This window comes from Panicum virgatum, chromosome 6K (genome assembly GCF_016808335.1).
Source record: "Panicum virgatum strain AP13 chromosome 6K, P.virgatum_v5, whole genome shotgun sequence".
NCBI classification, from domain to species: domain Eukaryota; kingdom Viridiplantae; phylum Streptophyta; class Magnoliopsida; order Poales; family Poaceae; genus Panicum; species Panicum virgatum.
The window spans coordinates 28,355,992-28,380,971 of NC_053141.1; the positions used below are offsets into that span (position 1 = coordinate 28,355,992).

General features: G+C 42.9%; 1 long non-coding RNA gene across 2 annotated transcripts; it reads left to right on the forward strand.

Moving 5' to 3' along the window:
• The first annotated feature begins 5,837 nt into the window (after positions 1-5,837).
• Positions 5,838-20,872, forward strand: LOC120712161. Of its 2 annotated transcripts, none has more exons than XR_005690728.1 (2): positions 5,838-6,125; positions 19,874-20,872. It is a non-coding gene; the product is annotated as an uncharacterized LOC120712161 (long non-coding RNA). The 2 variants fall into 2 exon arrangements; XR_005690727.1 differs by lacking the exon at positions 5,838-6,125 and adding an exon at positions 19,324-19,408.
• The last annotated feature ends 4,108 nt before the right edge of the window (positions 20,873-24,980 follow it).

Genomic DNA, 24,980 nt, shown 5'->3' on the forward strand with positions numbered 1-24,980 from the left:
AAAGAAAAATTCCTATGGTATTTCATCAAGATGGCCCTACTGAAGAGTAGGTCTAGCTATGTTACTGTGCTTCATGATTTATTGCCGATGAATCCGTACGTTGAGAAGTCTCGTCAATTTAAATAGTAACATGTGGGGCTTTAGAAACAAGAATAATTAGGGGAGGATGAGGAGGGGTGTGATTATTATGGGAGAAAGAAAGGAAGAAACAAGGAGGAGATTTGAGAAAGGAATGTATAAGAACTTATTCTCATGTATTAGCATGTAAACCTAGTTTAATTAGAGCGAACTGCCGGAATCTTGTTTAATTAGCATTTGTGATTTTTTCATATCTTTCTTAAAAATCCAAAGGACCTAAACTTTTCATTTCTGTGTTTCAAAATTTTGTAGTTTTTCACGTTTTACTCCACACGATTCCTGCATTTTTTCCTGTTCCTATATTTTGCATTTCAACTTTCCAAACAGACCCTTAACTTTTATGAAGACCACAACAGAACGACTTTACGACAGCAATTGATTATAGATAAGGAGACGCACATATAAGGCTAGTTTTAGTACAAATTTTATGGCATTAAAAGTTATGCCACATCAACAAATTTGTTGACATGGCAGGATCACTACAAGGAGAGATAAGGGACAGTTTCATGGATGTGAGATAGGTTTCATCCTTGTTATACTCGGTTACCAAGTTCATAGTCTTTGTAATAGTGCAATGAAACTATGCATAGAGATTGAATAAAAGATAAATTTAATTTGATAAATAAATAGAAAGATAAGCATATTTGAATATTTAGTTTTATTTCCTCTATTTTCTTTTGATAGCCCTATCTCCAAAATTCAATTATTATATTTCGATAGTGGCATACAAGTTGACATCTTGGAACAGTACGGATGGTCATTCGATTCCCATGCAAAATGACTTCTCTTGGAAAAATATCAATGTACGAATATGATAACATCGAAAATGAGGAGTCATAATTAATGAGATAATAAGTGAAGTTCTTCTCCTTGATCTTCGTACCAAGATGAAATAGAACTATCAAAATATAATAGAGGAAATATTATTTTGTACCTATTTTAGCTTGTGCAACACAGTAGCTCACTAGCTAATGCAAGACTCGCCTCCAGCTATATTATTTTAACTTTTGATGGCTGAAAACTTAATTAATAGAGGTAGCAGAGTGCATGCACATGCAAGGCAAAACTAAAATACTAGAGCTTCATGGAATACCTCAATTTCGGATCTTGGAGTTCGCGAGTTCCAGATAAGGTCGAAGCTTGGCTTGATTCTAAGTAGGCAACATATGGGGTGAAAACCAGGCTGCTGTGCAAACTATGCAAACTAGCAATCAAGACTCTAGGATTCTAATCCAATAGCAACACATAAAGGTGAGTTAGTTTAGCACTTAAACCCTCCCACCAATCCCCTCCTAATTTTACTTTGTGCAAACCCCCCGTCGGTTCGGTTCTGATCCGCCCTAAACCGGGCACCGCGCCACCGCCTCCTGCCCTGCGCTTGAGCCGCTGCCACCATGTGCCTGACCTGCCACCTGCTCGTGCGCACACCGCCCCCTGCCGCCCTGCGCTGCGCCTGGAACCTACCGGCAGTCGCGGCCTCCATGGCGGCAGTGGCAGCACCGGTGTTAGGGTGTGTGCAATGGTAACAAGATAAAGTTTTTGAGCAAGCTTTATCACCAAAAGCATGGAACCTACCAGAACCAGCTGAAGACACAGATTAAACAATCAACTGTAATTAAACTTGTATTTATTAGGACAAGCATCACAAGGAAGCAGGATTGATGCGACACCTGAACCAAAGGAATCACTGCCAATCTTGCAGAAACAACGTAGGGCGGCAGGCGGCGGCAGGCGGAGGGGCGGCAGCGGCGGGTCAGGTGCAGGCGGAGGGTCAGGCGGCGGCGGCGTCAGGAGGTGCCCGGTTTAGGGCGGATCAGAACCAAACCTACGGGGGTTTTTGCACAAAGTAAAATTAGGAGAGGATTGGTGGGAGGGTTTAAGTGCTAAACTAACCCACCTTTATGTGTAGCCATTGGATTAGAATTCTAGAGTCCTGATCGCTGGTTTGCATAGTTTGCACACCAGCCTGGTTTCCACCCCATACGTTGCCTTCTCGGTATTGCTTAGCTTGAATTGAGTTTTTAGCACGTTAAATATAAATAGCTCATTCGTGAATGCTCAGCAGGCCAGTATGTGTAAATCAGCAGGTCATCAAATTATAGTGTTGGGACGAGCAGCATGCTAATATGGTGGGCACCCTTGTCATTGCTAAAGTCAAGGTCGCAACAGCCAGCATCATGATAGGAGAATTTTTTAGGATGGGAATGTGTGATATGTATGAAAGTATTAAGTAGGGCTAGATGCCAAAATTTTATTCAAAAGATTTTGATCAAGATGTTGTCATGTGAAATTTAATTATATCATGATAATATGAAACCAATAAAATTAATAAATGCTTCACACTATCAGCCGTAGTAACACACGTGCTAGGATTATAACAAACCGTCTCAGCTAAAAAATCTTATTCTACTAAGTATTAAAAAATATATCATAAAAGACTTCAAATTATATAGTGGAGCAAAATATCACCTATATGACTCCCTAGCAACTGCCAAAAGGCTTCCAGACTGCAGCGAAGCCAAGCTAGCCGGTGGGCCGGTGGCGGCGTACATGATTATTAGGGCCTTAAGAATTACAATTTGTTTGTCAATTATTGCTCATGGCTATGCTTAGCGGCACACCGATCTTCTCTTATTTAGGGTTACACCAGCGGTCAAAAGAATTGTTACAAAAAGTTACATGACGGACCAAGCCAAGCACGAGCATTCGTGCCAGGTGCCACGAATGGCGTGCTTATTTCGGCAAAGGGTTACATTTTCATAGCTAACACAAGCAGCCTCAAACTAGGGAAAAACTAGTACTACTTACTAAGCTACTAAGGTTACAGAGGCTGCCGGCGAGGTGGACAGCAGGAACACCGGCACCGACCTCTGCAGCAGAACACCGCAGAAGGGGCAAAGAGGGACAGCGGGTCCAGACAGGTCGAGCTCGTCTTGGTTGGCGTCCAAAGGGGACGCCTGCATCGGGTTTCTTAAAACCTGCTGCTCCTCGGAGCTCTCTCCGCACTTCGTGGGCCGCGTGGCACACAGCAGTGAGGCTGGCCACTGTGACGGAACCGTCAAATTAAATCTCTAATTAAGCATAATGGCTGTCATTTGAAACACATCGGGCGTATTATCTTAATGGCTTAATTTGGCGATCCTTTCTCAACCCACGGCCCGATCGAAACAACACCGGTAGTCTCACGCGAAGGTAGGCACAGATGGTACAAGCGCAACTCATTACTTGAAAATACAAGAGTGATCACGACATGAAACATTTAGTTTTACAAACCGAGTTCAAATACATAAATAATTTACAAGATTAACACTTACATAGACATGACTGAAGTCGAAAACAAAGATCCTACAACTACTCTAGCTTACATCAGTTCTGATCCACCCCGACCGGTCGGACCGGTCCACCCAACCGGTCGAACCGGTCGGCACCACGCTGCCAACTCCACCAGTCAGACCGGTCCCACGGACCGGTCAAACCGGTCTACGCAAAACAGAAGGGCTGCACACTCAGCCCACAAGTGTACAACTCGACAGCGCCCTAACCTAATGGTCCCGCTCCTCAACCTGCCACCCATCTGCATCTCGGCAGATGAACTTGACACAACAGGGGCAGAAGTCGACGTCCGGGTGTCCTGTAATAATAAATGTGGCAACAAACACTGAGTATTCTAATACTCAGCAAGGCTTACCCGACCGGTGGGTATAACTTAGCCCACATAACTAGACATGCAATGCTTTTGGCTGGTGGTCATTTTGCAGAAACCGCGGCTAAAGTAAGTCCTTACTTTCATGATTTTAGCCCAGATTGTATATATAATCTAACCATGATCTATCATTAGCATAAACTATCTATAGCAAACATGGTGGAGCAACAGGTATAAAATCAATATAGAGAAACCTTATATTAATCACTTATCATCCCTACTCGCACTACGCTGCGACTCGGTGATCAAGGTGCTCATATCCGAGAGCGACTGACGGCGAATCGATCCGATTTAACCTTGCAAGGTGGACCTAACCAACACGGCACGTATTTGCCCCGTCGGACTATACATGCCAACCATTCTCCTCCCCGCCTCGAACTACAGGAACCAGCCCAACGACATATGGTCAGCCGAGCTCAACGTGAGACCACCAAAAGTAAACATATGCATCTCAATTCTCCGCGACTACTCGACTCGCCCCAGGAGTTGGGTGCGGGTTCCTATACTTTCGAAACAAGGCAGTACTCGGCTTACCGGTTTCGACTACCTCCTACTCTCGGTATACGGTTAGTACAGTTCAAACATGATCAGCAGGGCCAACAACAGCTCGGTCCTTAACCGACACAGACGGGACTAAGACACCCAGGAACCCTGTCCTGCTGTCATACCTATACATCATCATTCCCCGTCCGGTCTCAATTCTCCATTCATTGCGTATCAATTTCACAACTCATGTACTGGAATAAGACTATACCTTGTATCTCGCGAGTAACCGGGAATTACTCGACTTCTAAACATCCTATATCTCGCGAGTGGTAAGAGGTCACTCGTCTTCTACCGAGAACTATTTAGCATAGCACTTCTATCGTCCTATATATACTAGTATAAACTCGAGGAAACATAGGGATCATGCAGCTAGGGTTCCAAGAAATTCCTACACCTAATGCACAAGTAGTAAAGACATATATAGGTGTTATAATTTGAAATAATAGGAGTTGCACCGGGGCTTGCTTTGCGTCTGCTGCTCAACACTAGGATGAGTTGGGCCTTGGGCCGACTCCCCGTGAACCTCCTCCTGCGGGGCTGGCCCCTGCGGCTCCTGCGGCTCCGCAACCACCTCGTACACGACCTCCTCTGCCGCGGCTGCTACACATGTGCATATGCATATGACATGAGAATGCATGCATGAGTTATAAAAATTATAAGTAACTAATACCCAAAATAATTTCTAACCAATTGTACCAACTACCCCGACTTTCACCTTCTCAGCCAACACTCCACCGGTCAGACCGGTCCATCAGACCGGTCAGACCGGTCCTACCGAACCTACCGTGACACCGGTCAAACCGGTCCCTCCGACCGGTCCAACCGGTCTTAGCCAGACCAGAACCTAGGAACCTTGGTGCGGTGAAAATCGCCCACCAACGCCAAATACCTTCTAGGATCTAGTTCAGGGGTTCATGTGGATGCTTTTGACCAGAGGGAAATCACCTAAAACTAGCTAGAACAAGAGATCGATCCATATCAAGCAAAATACCTTAGAGAAGCTTTCCCCCGTGGAGAGCTTGAATCCATAGCACCCAAGGGAAGGAATCAAGGAGATGAAGCTTTCCCACGCCGATTTGATCCATTCTAGGCCTTGGAATCAAATGGAGGGGAGGTTTTGGGTTCTAGGGTTTGGAGGAGAACATGGGAGGGGGAGAGCCTGAGCTCGGGCTGAGCACGGGGAGGGTGAGGGAGATGGTGGGGAGAAGAGAGAGAGAGTGTGATTTAAATGCTGTGGAGCCCAACCCGACCAACTCGGGCTAGACCGGTCGTCCATACCGGTCAGACCGGTCCGGGCTGAACTGGCCCAGGCTGACAGAAACAATTTTTGGTGCTTTGTCGCACGGTTTGAAACTAATGACCGTAATTAATTTAATTAAGTAGTGGATTAACACCTGAGTGTTACAGCCACTTGCTATCATCTCCCCTCCTCATCCGTAGGCCCCACACGACCCCCTCCCCTCTCTTTTCTCATTTGTTGAATGCTGCAGAGCCCCTCTCGAATTTATTCTCAGAAACAGAGGGCGGCGGCGGCGGAAGGCGCGGCCTCGCCGACGAGCCCACATAAGCTGTCCCCTCCCCCGTTTATCTCTCCCCTGTTCTCATCAGTTTTCTTAGCCCCTCTCTTTCCCTGGTCCAGGCAGCACGGAGTCTGGAGATGGAAAGCGGCGGCGGCGCAGCCTCATCCACAAGGGATTCCCCAAAGTCTCCTCCCTCTATCTACTCCCTGCCTCCGATGGTGCGCACCCGCTGCCCGCTCCTGAAGTATCGCTAGACATTGGATAATGCAACAACTCTTCTTTTATCTATCTTCCCCCACCCCCGCCGTTGCTTGCAGCAGCCCCCGTCGCTGCTCGTGGCCTACCTCTGCGACGGCGTGCCTCCAGCGGGATGGAGCGACTCGGTGGTGTCGTATTCCTTTGTCCTCTCTCAGCCCTTTAATTTACTTCACCCCTCTTTGTAACAACTCATATCCGCCCACCGGCCACCGCTTCCCTCTAGATCTGCTGCTGGCCATGGAAACAGGGGTGGCCCTTTGAAGCTCCACGTAGCGCAGAGGAAATGCTTTAGTTTTTAGAGCTGCAATCGCCCCAGCTTGTCACACCCGGTTTTAAGGACAAAACCGAATGCATAACTATATGTATGCCAGGATCAAATTTCATACATATAGAGACATCATAAGTGAATAATCAGTACAGTATCACAAAAAAGAAAAACTAAAACAATTAAAAGACTATCAGAGTTTACAGCTTATCCTGGAAACGGAGACTCCAAACTTCACAGGCAATCGACTGGGGGTTGCGTACGCCTAGAACTCAGCAACAACTTCAATAGACTCCACCATAACTTTCTCCTTCTGAGCAGCAGTAAGCAAGGGTGAGTACACTTATGGTTGGTACTCAGCAAGGCCACAAGAAAAAATCCAGAAAATGATTTAAATCCATCTTTAAGTTTATTAATCATGTGAGGGTCCAAGCCGCTCTTGACCGTGAGCACGGCTAACCGGTTAGTTTTAACTCTGCAGAGGTTGTACACTTTCACCACAATTCGCGTAAAAGTTCCGAAGAACTTTAAACCCAACCACGCAATGTGCTAGCTAGGCACAATACCACACTTCCGAGGTGTGATTGCATAGGGACGCTACGAGGCATTTACAAAGAATCCCTATATGTATGTGTTGGTCCCTGCCGTGCGGTCCCTCAGAAGACGCAGCTTCCTTCACCCGCTCCACAACACAAACTCATAACCACCAAGCAGAACAACCCCAACACAACATATAGTTCATCTAATTACTCAGCCAAGACCAGAGCCCATTAGTATTGTGGTTGTACGGTTTTCTTGGGTGGTTCTCCATGTTCCAATTAAATCATAGTACTCTTGTAAATAAAGCATAGATAGAAGTATGGTTAGGGTCACTTGCCTTTCTCCAACGAAAAGCTACTCTTACTGCTCTTCAGCTTTTGCTCACTTGAAACTCTTGATCTTCAATCTTCAGACAGCGATCCTTCTACTCGGAGCAAACAACGAGCAACCATACAAAGCAAAACAACAAGTACAACTAAGAACAATACACCAATACAAAGAAAAAAAACTCAAAAAGAACATACTAAAAGACAAGGCTCGCTGTTACGGTTACGAAAGCGCAAGAAATGCGGAAAACAGAGCTAAAACGGCGATTCTATAGACTAAACGGTGCTTCAGAGATCTAGTTGTGATTAACTAAAAAGGTTAAGGACTAACAGAAAAGATTTGTAAGACACAACAAAATGTGCTCACAGAGGATAAAAAGGTTATAAAGCTATCGCACACGTTGCAAGGATCACGTGAGCGCAAGAATCGCTGAAAACGGAGTTGAAACGTGAAAGATATGGCTAAAACAAGGTTCTAGGGGCTTATTTGTGAAGAAACAGGGCTTCCAGGGGCTAGATCTGAAGAAACCAGGGACCTAAACATAATTAAACCTAAAACTTCAGGGGCTAGCTTGCAAAACTACGCACTAAGGATGGCGGGTTCTATTTTGGAAAAACTCAGGGTGTTTTCCGTAAAGATTTGGACTAAAACAGAAATAGTTTTGAACTGCGATGGACGGAGGGTTGATTTTGGAAAAACGGAGGGGTTTATTTGCAAAAATGACCACGGTTGAACGGTATTTGGTTTAGTTGACTCGGGTCATATTAGATCTGGGCCGCTGGATCTAAATCGGACGGCGGGAGTGGATTGGGGTGGGCTGGCGGCGGCGCAGAGCTAGAGCGGGCGGAGCGGAGCTCGCGGCGGCGCATGGCGGATGGCGGCGACGGCGAACAAGACCGAGCGGAGCAGAGCGAGAGAGAGGGAAGAAAAGACGGAGGAAGTTGCTCACCGGAGAAGAAGAAAATCGTCGGAGTCGAGGAAGAAGGCATGGGGTCGACGGCGAAATGGCGACGACTCACGAGAAGGAAGACACCACGACGAAGAGGACAACGAGCTGAGCACTGGGGTGGCGTCGGATTTCACCGGAGATGCACGGATGCGGAGGATGGTGGGATTCTGGGGAAAAGATTATTTTAGGGATTCCCAAACAAGGAGCCTCCCTACGGGTAGTCTATATTTTTGTGTGGAGTTGCCATGAGAGGTTGGTTTAATATATAGAGAGAAAAGTCTCACCATCCCACATCAACTAGCAATGTGGTACTAAACCTCCCTCCCATGCTAATGGGCTTTACGTGCCTTTAGCCCATTAGGGAACACATGAATGGGCCCTTGAGGTCCATTAGGGATTTATGCACTTTTGATAGACTTAGCCCATTTAAAATTTCGGAATTAATTATTTTCGAAATTAAAATAATTCTAGAAAAATCTAGAATTCATATTTAAAGTCTGAAAAATATTCCAAATGGCCCGAAAATTCTAGGAAAAATCCTAGAAATATATTGGGACCTAACGAACTCAAATAAAATATTTGGAGCTCATGAGAAGATTTGGAAGAGCCTCTAAAAATTAGAGTTTGCTCTAGGGAAAATGGGAAAAGAATCCAGAAAATTCCGGAAAATTCCCGGGAAGAATTTTTGATGATAGAACACGTTTTGAAAGGTTTTCACACTCAACAACACTATGCATGTGACATGAATGCATCACCAGAAGAACAACATCATTTAATTTGAAAAACAACCAATATTTATTTTCTTTTACACTAAATTCTCTGTGAAGAAAAAATAAATGTTGAGAAAATTTTAAAATTGTGAGAAAATTGTTGTTTTATTTTTAATTTTAATCACATCCTGAAATTCAAAAATTTCAGGGTGTGACAGAACTACCCCCTTAAAAAGAATCTCGTCCCGAGATTCACAAGGTTAGAAAGAGACAAAGGTTTAGGTGGGTAGCATCCGACACATTAACTGTCTTCCTGATCATTCCTTCTTACAATATGTCCTCAAACATGCATTTTTTTTTTGCAACTCACACCAAACACTTCATGGATACTCATTCTTTAGCTATCCATTCTTTCCTTAGCTCTGTTGGCCCATCTAGCATACCCATTTCGACTTTCTCGTTTTGTGGGACATCTATTGGCATAATGGCCCTTTTCACCACATTTATAGCACATTACTCTTTTAATACGTCCATCCCGACTACTTTTCTGCTCTACCTCAACTCTTGGTGGAATGACTTGTGTGGCTGGATTCTTCTTGATAGAGTTGTCATATGGAGGTTGAACCACTTCAGGTTGTAATTGGTTGGAACTGGATTGAACACCTCTATCTGCCAATGGTTGTGGTAACTCCATCTTCTCTTGGCTTGCTTTACCAATTTGTTTCTTGGACTGCTTGCTTCTTTTAGGCTGAAACTCTTTGAAAGTGATAGTCCAATCCTCGAGGTTTATAGTCGGATTTCTATCTTCAGCTTGAGTAACTCCTTCTAGGTTTGGAACATGCATAGATAACTTTCTATTGATATCTGAATGATAACATTGCCTTGCTTCTGCTGTCATTAAGCTATCTTCTTGTAGACATCGACGGCCATAATGCTCACAACATTGGCACTTTTCTGAAGTCTTACTAATCTCATGTTGTTCCTTTATCTGTGGCTTTGGTGCTTCATAGTTTCTCTTACGCTTTTCATTGTTCCATGCTTCAGCTACTTGCCTCTTCACTGGTCCAGTGGGGACTTCTGTCTTGGTCATCTCCATGTTATTCGAGGATGTTGTTGTAGACTGCAACCTTCCTTGTAGGACACGAGCTTGCATAGCTAATAGCTTCTCTTTTTCAAATGCTGGCAGACCGGTTGGGACTTGATTATCCCTGCTAACAGGGTTGTGGCTCCTAGGAAATGAGGCTTGCTCTGTAACATGTTGTTGGATATTGACCCTGGTTGGAACCATTGTTTGTACTCCCTGAGTTTGTGCTGGGATGTTGAGGTCTTCTTTCTCCTTTCTGTTGGGACTCACCATCTAGTTGCGTGGTAAGGATGAGGTCAGTAGAGAGAATGAAAAAAAAAGATCGAATTAACAAGGCAAAGTCCATGATATCCTTTTCAACAGCTCTTGGTGGTCACAACTTAAATAAATAAAGATGGACGGGAGAAAGACATGGGGTAACTGCAAGGAGAAGAGAACATTCTTGTCTTCAGTTTCTTTCATTTGTTGATTATTGTAGACGAGTGTTGCCATGAACTCCTTTCTGGACATCCTCTAAAAGATTGGGTAGAATGACAGAGGATAACAAGGAGGTGGGAGGTACACAAGAACCCAGCTAGACAACTGATGTCATTGTAGGTAGAAGACCCACAATACACCAACAATCATTACAAAGAAACGAATCAGACATGGTCATAAAGTCAAGCATCATCATGCAAACACTGAATTCCACCAGTCAACATAGTCAAAGACGATGCTAAACGTTGTTAATAGGGCTTCAAAGGGTACTCCTAAGCATGGTTATATCTTCTAGCTTCGTTGTTGATGACACATGCCTCCTTCAACTTGTTCAGCGTTGACATCACCTTCATGATTGTAGTGGCAGTGAGAGTGTCATAACTTTGCTCAGGCTTGATTCTATGGTAGTGCTCTGAATTCTTCATCCAACATGAACAGAAATATGAGCAGGTGGTATAGTATCCAATTGCTTCGACTTGGCTCCACATGATGAACTAGCGGTCACATTCTTCAGATGATTTGGATAGACAAACATTAGGATAAATGTTGCGGATCATCTATTTTTTTTGAATCAGAAGAGATACTTTGGAATCAAGAATCAAGGGATGAATCCAAAGCGGCATTTATTTAGAAAGAACGGAGAGGCACTAAGCAGATTGTGAATAAAGCAAAGGAAAGATAGATCCAAAAAAATGAGTTAAAAGAATTTTGAGGAGCAATTTCACCAGCATATCAAAAGGAGGTGAGCTGGATGAAATTGGAAAATCATACATCAAAGGGGAGGTATGATCAAAATCAAGGAGTGATCTAGGAAAATAAATAAATAGACAGTGTTGAGGATCTAACATTTGCAAAACAATGAAGTGCAAATAAAGAGAGAGTCAAGGTTGACTGAGGAAAGAAAAATAGTTAAGGAGTGAGAATATTCACCAAAGAGGTCAAGGATAAGGTAGGAATTGTTTTGGTGACATAAAAGGCCTTAGGAAGCGACCATTGCTATCTAGGCTTGCGTCCTACAGTCGATACAGCTCTGATACCACTTCTGTCACACCCGGTTTTAAGGACAAAACCGAATGCATAACTATATGTATGCCAGGATCAAGTTTCATACATATAGAGACATCATAAGTGAATAATCAGTACAGTATCACGAAAAAGAAAAACTAAAACAATTAAAAGACTATCAGAGTTTACAGCTTATCCTGGAAACGGAGACTCCAAACTTCACAGGCAATCGACTGGGGGTTGCGTACGCCTAGAACTCAGCAACAACTTCAATAGACTCCACCATAACTTTCTCCTTCTGAGCAGCAGTAAGCAAGGGTGAGTACACTTATGGTTGGTACTCAGCAAGGCCACAAGAAAAAAACCAGAAAATGATTTAAATCCATCTTTAAGTTTATTAATCATGTGAGGGTCCAAGCCGCTCTTGACCGTGAGCACGGCTAACCGGTTAGTTTTAACTCTGCAGAGGTTGTACACTTTCACTACAATTCGCGTAAAAGTTCTGAAGAACTTTAAACCCAACCACGCAATGTGCTAGCTAGGCACAATACCACACTTCCGAGGTGTGATTGCATAGGGACGCTACGAGGCATTTACAAAGAATCCCTATATGTATGTGTTGGTCCCTGCCGTGCGGTCCCTCAGAAGACGCAGCTTCCTTCACCCGCTCCACAACACAAACTCATAACCACCAAGCAGAACAACCCCAACACAACATATAGTTCATCTAATTACTCAGCCAAGACCAGAGCCCATTAGTATTGTGGTTGTACGGTTTTCTTGGGTGGTTCTCCATGTTCCAATTAAATCATAGTACTCTTGTAAATAAAGCATAGATAGAAGTATGGTTAGGGTCACTTGCCTTTCTCCAACAAAAATCTACTCTTACTGCTCTTCAGCTTTTGCTCACTTGAAACTCTTGATCTTCAATCTTCAGACAGCGATCCTTCTACTCGGAGCAAACAACGAGCAACCATACAAAGCAAAACAACAAGTACAACTAAGAACAATACACCAATACAAAGAAAAAAACTCAAAAAGAACATACTAAAAGACAAGGCTCGCTGTTACGGTTACGAAAGCGCAAGAAATGCGGAAAACAGAGCTAAAACGGCGATTCTATAGACTAAACGGTGCTTCAGAGATCTAGTTGTGATTAACTAAAAAGGTTAAGGACTAACAGAAAAGATTTGTAAGACACAACAAAATGTGCTCACAGAGGATAAAAAGGTTATAAAGCTATCGCACACGTTGCAAGGATCACGTGAGCGCAAGAATCGCTGAAAACGGAGTTGAAACGTGAAAGATATGGCTAAAACAAGGTTCTAGGGGCTTATTTGTGAAGAAACAGGGCTTCCAGGGGCTAGATCTGAAGAAACCAGGGACCTAAACATAATTAAACCTAAAACTTCAGGGGCTAGCTTGCAAAACTACGCACTAAGGATGGCGGGTTCTATTTTGGAAAAACTCAGGGTGTTTTCCGTAAAGATTTGGACTAAAACAGAAATAGTTTTGAACTGCGATGGACGGAGGGTTGATTTTGGAAAAACGGAGGGGTTTATTTGCAAAAATGACCACGGTTGAACGGTATTTGGTTTAGTTGACTCGGGTCATATTAGATCTGGGCCGCTGGATCTAAATCGGACGGCGGGAGTGGATTGGGGTGGGCTGGCGGCGGCGCAGAGCTAGAGCGGGCGGAGCGGAGCTCGCGACGGCGTATGGCGGATGGCGGCGACGGCGAACAAGACCGAGCGGAGCAGAGCGAGAGAGAGGGAAGAAAAGACGGAGGAAGTTGCTCACCGGAGAAGAAGAAAATCGTCGGAGTCGAGGAAAAAGGCATGGGGTCGACGGCGAAATGGCGACGACTCACGAGAAGGAAGACACCACGACGAAGAGGACAACGAGCTGAGCACTGGGGTGGCGTCGGATTTCACCGGAGATGCACGGATGCGGAGGATGGTGGGATTCTGGGGAAAAGATTATTTTAGGGATTCCCAAACAAGGAGCCTCCCTACGGGTAGTCTATATTCTTGTGTGGAGTTGCCATGAGAGGTTGGTTTAATATATAGAGAGAAAAGTCTCGCCATCCCACATCAACTAGCAATGTGGTACTAAACCTCCCTCCCATGCTAATGGGCTTTACGTGCCTTTAGCCCATTAGGGAACACATGAATGGGCCCTTGAGGTCCATTAGGGATTTATGCACTTTTGATAGACTTAGCCCATTTAAAATTTCGGAATTAATTATTTTCGAAATTAAAATAATTCTAGAAAAATCTAGAATTCATATTTAAAGTCCGAAAAATATTCCAAATGGCCCGAAAATTCTAGGTAAAATCCTAGAAATATATTGGGACCTAACGAACTCAAATAAAATATTTGGAGCTCATGAGAAGATTTGGAAAAGCCTCTAAAAATTAGAGTTTGCTCTAGGGAAAATGGGAAAAGAATCCAGAAAAATCCGGAAAATTCCCGGGAAGAATTTTTGATGATAGAACACGTTTTGAAAGGTTTTCACACTCAACAACACTATGCATGTGACATGAATGCATCACCAGAAGAACAACATCATTTAATTTGAAAAACAACCAATATTTATTTTCTTTTACACTAAATTCTCTGTGAAGAAAAAATAAATGTTGAGAAAATTTTAAAATTGTGATAAAATTGTTGTTTTATTTTTAATTTTAATCACATCCTGAAATTCAAAAATTTCAGGGTGTGACAGAACTACCCCCTTAAAAAGAATCTTGTCCCGAGATTCACAAGGTTAACAAGAGACAAAGGTTTAGGTGGGTAGCATCCGACACATTAACTGTCTTCCTGATCATTCCTTCTTACAATATGTCCTCAAACATGCATTTTTTTTTTTGCAACTCACACCAAACACTTCATGGATACTCATTCTTTAGCTATCCATTCTTTCCTTAGCTCTGTTGGCCCATCTAGCATACCCATTTCGACTTTCTCGTTTTGTGGGACATCTATTGGCATAATGGCCCTTTTCACCACATTTATAGCACATTACTCTTTTAATACGTCCATCCCGACTACTTTTCTGCTCTACCTCAACTCTTGGTGGAATGACTTGTGTGGCTGGATTCTACTTGATAGAGTTGTCATATGGAGGTTGAACCACTTCAGGTTGTAATTGGTTGGAACTGGATTGAACACCTCTATCTGCCAATGGTTGTGGTAACTCCATCTTCTCTTGGCTTGCTTTACCAATTTGTTTCTTGGACTGCTTGCTTCTTTTAGGCTGAAACTCTTTGAAAGTGATAGTCCAATCCTCGAGGTTTATAGTCGGATTTCTATCTTCAGCTTGAGTAACTCCTTCTAGGTTTGGAACATGCATAGATAACTTTCTATTGATATCTGAATGATAACGTTGCCTTGCTTCTGCTGTCATTAAGCTATCTTCTTGTAGACATCGACGGCCATAATGCTCACAACATTGGCACTTTTCTGAAGTCTTACTAATCTCATGTTGTTCCTTTATCTGTGGCTTTGGTGCTTCATAGTTTCTCTTACGCTTTTCATTGTTCCATGCTTCAGCTACTTGCCTCTTCACTGGTCCAGTGGGGACTTCTGTCTTGGTCATCTCCATGTTATTCGAGGATGTTGTTGTAGACTGCAACCTTCCTTGTAGGACACGAGCTTGCATAGCTAATAGCTTCTCTTTTTCAAACGCTGGCAGGCCGGTTGGGACTTGATTATCCCTGCTAACAGGGTTGTGGCTCCTAGGAAATGAGGCTTGCTCTGTAACATGTTGTTGGATATTGACCCTGGTTGGAACCATTGTTTGTACTCCCTGAGTTTGTGCTGGGATGTTGAGGTCTTCTTTCTCCTTTCTGTTGGGACTCACCATCTAGTTGCGTGGTAAGGATGAGGTCAGTAGAGAGAATGAAAAAAAAAAGATCGAATTAACAAGGCAAAGTCCATGATATCCTTTTCAACAGCTCTTGGTGGTCACAACTTAAATAAATAAAGATGGACGGGAGAAAGACATGGGGTAACTGCAAGGAGAAGAGAACATTCTTGTCTTCAGTTTCTTTCATTTGTTGATTATTGTAGACGAGTGTTGCCATGAACTCCTTTCTGGACATCCTCTAAAAGATTGGGTAGAATGACAGAGGATAACAAGGAGGTGGGAGGTACACAAGAACCCAGCTAGACAACTGATGTCATTGTAGGTAGAAGACCCACAATACACCAACAATCATTACAAAGAAACGAATCAGACATGGTCATAAAGTCAAGCATCATCATGCAAACACTGAATTCCACCAGTCAACATAGTCAAAGACGATGCTAAACGTTATTAATAGGGCTTCAAAGGGTACTCCTAAGCATGGTTATATCTTCTAGCTTCGTTGTTGATGACACATGCCTCCTTCAACTTGTTCAGCGTTGACATCACCTTCATGATTGTAGTGGCAGTGAGAGTGTCATAACTTTGCTCAGGCTTGATTCTATGGTAGTGCTCTGAATTCTTCAACCAACATGAACAGAAATATGAGCAGGTGGTATAGTATCCAATTGCTTCGACTTGGCTCCACATGATGAACTAGCGGTCACATTCTTCAGATGATTTGGATAGACAAACATTAGGATAAATGTTGCGGATCATCTATTTTTTTTGAATCAGAAGAGATACTTTGGAATCAAGAATCAAGGGATGAATCCAAAGCGGCATTTATTTAGAAAGAACGGAGAGGCACTAAGCAGATTGTGAATAAAGCAAAGGAAAGATAGATCCAAAAAAATGAGTTAAAAGAATTTTGAGGAGCAATTTCACCAGCATATCAAAAGGAGGTGAGCTGGATGAAATTGGAAAATCATACATCAAAGGGGAGGTATGATCAAAATCAAGGAGTGATCTAGGAAAATAAATAAATAGACAGTGTTGAGGATCTAACATTTGCAAAACAATGAAGTGCAAATAAAGAGAGAGTCAAGGTTGACTGAGGAAAGAAAAATAGTTAAGGAGTGAGAATATTCACCAAAGAGGTCAAGGATAAGGTAGGAATTGTTTTGGTGACATAAAAGGCCTTAGGAAGCGACCATTGCTATCTAGGCTTGCGTCCTACAGTCGATACAGCTCTGATACCACTTCTGTCACACCCGGTTTTAAGGACAAAACCGAATGCATAACTATATGTATGCCAGGATCAAGTTTCATACATATAGAGACATCATAAGTGAATAATCAGTACAGTATCACGAAAAAGAAAAACTAAAACAATTAAAAGACTATTAGAGTTTACAGCTTATCCTGGAAACGGAGACTCCAAACTTCACAGGCAATCGACTGGGGGTTGCGTACGCCTAGAACTCAGCAACAACTTCAATAGACTCCACCATAACTTTCTCCTTCTGAGCAGCAGTAAGCAAGGGTGAGTACACTTATGGTTGGTACTCAGCAAGGCCACAAGAAAAAAACCAGAAAATGATTTAAATCCATCTTTAAGTTTATTAATCATGTGAGGGTCCAAGCCGCTCTTGACCGTGAGCACGGCTAACCGGTTAGTTTTAACTCTGCAGAGGTTGTACACTTTCACCACAATTCGCGTAAAAGTTCCGAAGAACTTTAAACCCAACCACGCAATGTGCTAGCTAGGCACAATACCACACTTCCGAGGTGTGATTGCATAGGGACGCTACGAGGCATTTACAAAGAATCCCTATATGTATGTGTTGGTCCCTGCCGTGCGGTCCCTCAGAAGACGCAGCTTCCTTCACCCGCTCCACAACACAAACTCATAACCACCAAGCAGAACAACCCCAACACAACATATAGTTCATCTAATTACTCAGCCAAGACCAGAGCCCATTAGTATTGTGGTTGTACGGTTTTCTTGGGTGGTTCTCCATGTTCCAATTAAATCATAGTACTCTTGTAAATAAAGCATAGATAGAAGTATGGTTAGGGTCACTTGCCTTTCTCCAACGAAAAGCTACTCTTACTGCTCTTCAGCTTTTGCTCACTTGAAACTCTTGATCTTCAATCTTCAGACAGCGATCCTTCTACTCGGAGCAAACAACGAGCAACCATACAAAGCAAAACAACAAGTACAACTAAGAACAATACACCAATACAAAGAAAAAAAACTTAAAAAGAACATACTAAAAGACAAGGCTCGCTGTTACGGTTACGAAAGCGCAAGAAATGCGGAAAACAGAGCTAAAACGGCGATTCTATAGACTAAACGGTGCTTCAGAGATCTAGTTGTGATTAACTAAAAAGGTTAAGGACTAACAGAAAAGATTTGTAAGACACAACAAAATGTGCTCACAGAGGATAAAAAGGTTATAAAGCTATCGCACACGTTGCAAGGATCACGTGAGCGCAAGAATCGCTGAAAACGGAGTTGAAACGTGAAAGATATGGCTAAAACAAGGTTCTAGGGGCTTATTTGTGAAGAAACAGGGCTTCCAGGGGCTAGATCTGAAGAAACCAGGGACCTAAACATAATTAAACCTAAAACTTCAGGGGCTAGCTTGCAAAACTACGCACTAAGGATGGCGGGTTCTATTTTGGAAAAACTCAGGGTGTTTTCCGTAAAGATTTGGACTAAAACAGAAATAGTTTTGAACTGCGATGGACGGAGGGTTGATTTTGGAAAAACGGAGGGGTTTATTTGCAAAAATGACCACGGTTGAACGGTATTTGGTTTAGTTGACTCGGGTCATATTAGATCTGGGCCGCTGGATCTAAATCGGACGGCGGGAGTGGATTGGGGTGGGCTGGCGGCGGCGCAGAGCTAGAGCGGGCGGAGCGGAGCTCGCGGCGGCGCATGGCGGATGGCGGCGACGGCGAACAAGACCGAGCGGAGCAGAGCGAGAGAGAGGGAAGAAAAGACGGAGGAAGTTGCTCACCGGAGAAGAAGAAAATCGTCGGAGTCGAGGAAGAAGGCATGGGGTCGACGGCGAAATGGCGACGACTCACGAGAAGGAAGACACCACGACGAAGAGGACAACGAGCTGAGCACTGGGGTGGCGTCGGATTTCACCGGAGATGCACGGATGCGGAGGATGGTGGGATTCTGGGGAAAAGATTATTTTAGGGATTCCCAAACAAGGAGCCTCCCTACGGGTAGTCTATATTTTTGTGTGGAGTTGCCATGAGAGGTTGGTTTAATATATAGAGAGAAAAGTCTCGCCATCCCACATCAACTAGCAATGTGGTACTAAACCTCCCTCCCATGCTAATGGGCTTTACGTGCCTTTAGCCCATTAGGGAACACATGAATGGGCCCTTGAGGTCCATTAGGGATTTATGCACTTTTGATAGACTTAGCCCATTTAAAATTTCGGAATTAATTATTTTCGAAATTAAAATAATTCTAAAAAAATCTAGAATTCATATTTAAAGTCCGAAAAATATTCCAAATGGCCCGAAAATTCTAGGAAAAATCCTAGAAATATATTGGGACCTAACGAACTCAAATAAAATATTTGGAGCTCATGAGAAGATTTGGAAGAGCCTCTAAAAATTAGAGTTTGCTCTAGGGAAAATGGGAAAAGAATCCAGAAAATTCCGGAAAATTCCCGGGAAGAATTTTTGATGATAGAACACGTTTTGAAAGGTTTTCACACTCAACAACACTATGCATGTGACATGAATGCATCACCAGAAGAACAACATCATTTAATTTGAAAAACAACCAATATTTATTTTCTTTTACACTAAATTCTCTGTGAAGAAAAAATAAATGTTGAGAAAATTTTAAAATTGTGAGAAAATTGTTGTTTTATTTTTAATTTTAATCACATCCTGAAATTCAAAAATTTCAGGGTGTGACACAGCTCCCGCCGCCAGCCATTGATTTGGACGTGCTCATGCTTTGGAGCTTAAGAGTTAAGATATTCTCCTCCCCCACCAGGTAGGTGACCACAAGTACAGGCAGGTCTTAAGTCTAGCTGCATCATCCGAGAGGGCACAGGCAAGAGTGATGATTTCACCATATACAACCACAAGCAAACTCTCTGATTCGCCAATTTTCGTACAAATTAAATAAATTAATTGATGAGGTTTTTCTCCCTTCATTTTACCATTGATCTATGCTTGATTTTATTTTTCCCTGCATATATTGCCGTAATCATGGCAGGAACATAAAAAAGTATTTCCAGGTTTAACTGAAGCATAATTCCTAGATCTCATATCCATTATATTATTGGATAACAATTGTAGGAGTAGATGCAGTTAGTATCACTAAGTACATTTATAATTATTTATGTTTGCCAATTAGATTATTTTATGTATGTTAGAATTTTGATTTGCACAGATGAGTGCATTGGAAAGATAGTTTTAACTACAGTCTGAAAATGCAAATTATATCATTTTATAGGGTCCAACCTGCAGGTCGATTCATTTGGCTACAAGAATATGTACAGGTTATACTCTTATGCAGTGTTTTTTGTTTACTTCTCTTTTGAATGTCTTAATTTCAATGGTCATTTGGTTTGCATGATTCACTGCAAGTTGCCTTGGATCCTGAAATCGATGATGTAGCAGTGGATAGTGAAAAGAAGCTACACATGTATCCATTTCTCAGTGAACTTTAAATAATGAACTACTTTGGGTTGGCTCCTAAAGAGATCATGCATCTTCATTTTCTTCCCCTCTTCAGACTTGCAGGAGTGTGGTCATTATACCACTTTTAGTTCAGATTGTGTTTACAAGGCTCCTATTTCTACTTATATTTGAGCTACGTCATTTTACTGTTTACCTGTGCTTGTGTTCATCCATCATCACCCGTTGTATTTCCCTCACTTTTATAGAGTACCATTAATCCCCTGAAAACCATAATTTAATATTTTAGGAGCTACAAACTCATATCTTAGTATATTCATGAAGTCATGATAAAATTTTCCTATAAGCTTTGCATCAAAGAATGCAGACTTTCATGATAATTTATTTTATAAGTTCTTTCGTGCTTTATGTTGCTTTGTGTCCCTGAGCTGTTACGGTTTAGAAACTGCAAATCTAATAAACTATGGCAATTGGGTATCTTGCTTTGGAAGGTATCAGGTTTTTAGCTTGTCTGTTGCTGGCGTTATCAAATCACCTAAGGCTTTCAGTAAAAGTTGAATGAAAAGGTAGAATTTTTTCTACTTGGTTTCTAGACTGTGATGATTAGTTTTGTAATATTACTGTAGCGAGCTTTTGAACGAAGAATCTGACGGCTTTAAAGCTCTCTATTGATGAGACATTGTTGTCAGATCTTGAATTTACGGCATCCCATAGAGTTATATTACAATATTTTCTTATATTTTCTTGATGCGTGTTCACCTTTTCTTTTGTTTGTTTGCCTACTATCTATATACCATGTGTGTTTTGCTCTATACAAGACATGTCCCTGATATTGTAATATATTGTAATTCTACCTGGGTACAAACATGCGGAACAAACTTTGTGGAATAAAAATTTTGCTGCTGCAGATTTTGTAATGGATTTGTCTTTTCATTAACTTTTCATATTTTCATTTTACCTTGTTTCTTTCTACTTAGATGGTCAATGAACTCCTGATAGGGCGCGCAAAGCGCGCCTTTTGTTCTAGTGGTGAAGAATGACTGCGGCAGCAGCTTGTCGACCATGCCTCCGCAGCATACGCAGTGCCACACCGGCTGCAGGACGGAGGCACGGAGCACAAGATTATGGACGCCCTGAACCGCGTCAACGTGTGACTTTCTCTGCAGATGGCTACATCGGTCGACTCGAAGTGGACCGGTGCAGAGCAGTAGGGGCAGGTTTCTTCAACAGAGTATCCACATGCAGAGTTGATCCTGAAGGAGGAAATCAGTTCTGTAAAACTATTTCGTGATGGCATTTCAATGTTGTGGGCAAACTAGCAAGTCTGTTGACATTTGTCGATACGAAAACGGTTGAGAGATGATCAATGGAGTTAGTAAAATATACCTGTTTCCGAGATCTTTGATCCTAGATCTGAGATACTTGAGCTGGTTATGCACTTCTCCTTCATTCATAGATACCCAAGAATCCATTTGGGCAACTCCAACAGGAAACCAGCTGTTTTCAGTAGAGGTACCATTGAACGAATATGCTGTCCTTTTCAGGACTGCAGCAAAGGTGAAACCCACCAGTCTCTCACGAAGCTCTCTTTCACTCCTTGTCAAAAGAGTGCTCCAGAGCTCAGTTTTCGAGTCATTACCATTTTCAGCATCAGGACCAAGCTGCGCATGATTGCTGAGCATTACTTTTCTACAAATTATGTTCAGTAAGTGTAGCTTCCGCAAACTGACACTGGGCAGCATGTCATGCCTTGAACACGATGGAGCATTGATTGAAACACACTGTGGATCACCTGAAAATAAAGCTGAGATCCACATATCCATCAAAGTCTCCAGAAAGGTGGGTGCATATTTCTTGAACCCTTGCAGCGCAGCTACAACATCCCATAAGGCAAGCCCCTTTTCAACATTTTCGTATTTCTTCAACGACCACAAAATGTTAGATCCCCACCACAAAAAGTTACTCGAGGATAAGATGGTAGACTGTGGAATGCAATTTGCAAACATCAATGCGACAATGCTCCTGTCTAGTGGAATACCAACAAATTGACCACCAATCCAAATGAACTCAACCACCGGCTTTTGTGTCCTATTATTTTAATTAACCCAATTATGACCATGTGAATGCATTTTCTAAATGTTATATCAAATCAAAAAAGATTTATACAAGGATCCTAGTACATTTCATAATGAACTATAAATGTATTACCTGGCTTGATACATCTGGCCTAAGACGTTCAGATCCAAACCACGGACCTGAAAAAGACAGTTTATCAATTCTTACAGCTTATGCATACAATTTTACCTACAACTACAGTTCACTTGAGCAAAAAAGGTGCCAGATATAGAAGCCTAAAACATGCCACAGCAATCATTTGTCCTCCAGGTGCTAGTGTAAGACCAAAGCATTGATTAGAGACTTCTGATAGCTGCATGCACATTCAGGAGCCAATTATAAGGGAAAAAACACTTGGACATCAAAGAAGAAAACAGTTAATTATTTATTTTTACATCTGTTAATTCTTTTGACTCTGGAAAATTTGTATGCACGGGAATTTCTTCAAGGTGGTTTCCGTTACAGATCCAGCAGCGTGCAGAATTATCCTAAAAAATAAGAAAAATATTAAGAATCTGCAAGTGATACAATGCCCAAGAAGAAGAAAGTTTTGAAAGACTAACAGAGTGCAAAGTATGGTATATTCAGCAGAGTTACTAATATAATCAACAATCAAGACCGCCTTCATCTTTTCAAGTTATAATAGGTTATATTTGTCAAAACTGAAACCACTCCTTCAGATAGTACCACAGTCGAAAAGGGCCTCGTTCGGTTAGACCCAAACCGGGCCGGAATGGTCTCCAAACCGGCCGGAACAAAGTAGCCCGGTTTGAAATAGGATCCGGTCCGGAATCGTCGTTCGTTTAGGCCCAGTCCGGAATGAAGACGGGCGCTTTTTTTATTTTTATATTTTTTATTTTCGTTTTTTACAAAAATATATTTTCAATATTATAATTTACAGTTTTGTACCCCTACCGCCCTCCTGGGGGCGGCAGGGGGCCCCCAGGAGGGCGGTAGGGACTTATTTGTAAAAAAAAATTTATTTGCGCGGACGCCCCTGGCGGGAGCCTGCCGCCCCCCTGCCGGGCGGCAGGCCCCCTGCCGCCACTCCACTGGGCGGCAGGGGGCCTGCCGCCCGGCAGGGGGGCGGCAGGCTCCCCGACATATTGCCCTGCCCGCTGTGCCCATTAAATGTGTTTTAGATATGGATACAAATAAAAAACCATTAGTAAAGAATATGAATATGAAAAGTATAAGCTAGCAATTCACACACATACGCAAATGAGAACGAAATAGGTGATGTATGAGAACGAAATAAGTATAACATGATGACATGTCCATAACAAAAATACAGAAACAGCTAGAAGCACATCCTAACCACCCCGGCCACCCCGGCCATGTCGACCTCTTTTACGCTGAGCGTGGACGTGGTCTGTAGAGTAGGTGTGTCGCTCTGGAAGCCCTACGTCTCTACCTGGACGTCCGGTGGGCACAGGTGTCTGGAAGATAGTATCGGCCTGCGGGTTAGGTGTAGAAAATAACCGACTCCAATCTTCGAAGTTCGCCTCAAAGGTATCCTGTGTGGGCCCTATACAGTAGCAATTAAGATATCTTAATCATCGTCTTATAAGTCATATATTTTGGTATATATTCATCATACGTACCTGGTGGTGGTGGATACGATGAATGACCCATATCAGGAAGCTGGTGGTGCGATCCCGTAAACCGTTCAAATTATTTAAAATATTCGTACAGATAAGAAGCACATTATAAATTCGGGCTACAGATTAGGTATTTACCTTGCGTTCCTTCTGCTGTCGCCGTTGGTTGAAATGACATCCCTGCAGCTGGTGCCATGGTACTAAACTGAGTCCCTCCGTGAGGTTGGTAAGGTGGGTGTGCATCACCTGTATGCACTGAGAATTAATTGTTGGCTTCGAAGTAGGAAGTTAGTAAGTATCCTCACGTACCTGGATAATGCTGCTGAGAGCAATAAGGTGCTTGGGAAGACTGCTGCTGTGTGGGACCACAAGGAGACGAGGTCGAGGCTTGAGACGAACCGTACGAGTCATCGTACGAAGTCCGGCTACCAAAGGCTTCAAGCATGGAATGAGCTCTTTGTGAAACTCGGGTCCAGGCCGACTCTTGCTCATTCCTATCCATCATAGATCCCCCTCGAATCCTCATCAAATTCGCCCTGGCATCTAAGTCCATCAACCTGCACATTTCAAACTGCAAGCAAGAAAAAAAAGACATTAACACTGTAATCCAAAGTATTTGAAAAGCGATGATAACTTTGACTCACCGCCCCAGCTAATGCTTCATTCCTATGTCGTGCGTACCCATCCTGTGCTGTCGCAACATGCGGCTGTGGTTGCATGTCAGCATATATCAAGCGGCAACGAGTCTGAGGTTGGTACCAGCTCAGGTACGCCCTGTACGAAGCCTCCGTGTGTGCAGGGGTCGCAAGCGCCACGTTCTCCTCTGCCTGGTCCCAGGCATCGACCCAAGGCTGCACCCTTGTCACCCACATGTTGGAGAAGGGTTGCCCAGTCCTCGATAAACTAAATATTGAAAACAATTTAGTCAAATATGATTAGTTAACCATACAATGCATAGTCACTGAAATAGTATATGAATTGTTACCTGTGGTCATGGCGTTCGACCCGATCCAATGCTGACGGCACAGGATACAACTGCCTTTGACCGAACTGTCTCCTGACTCTATCCGGGCAGTGAGCCTCAATGTAAACATCGTACACCAACGCTGTAGTTGTCATCCATAAGGCCTGGTCCTGAAAGCAAACCGAAGATATCCCGATCAGTGCACGAGTGTTTATAGCCAACTCGGAGTAGGGCTCCCACAC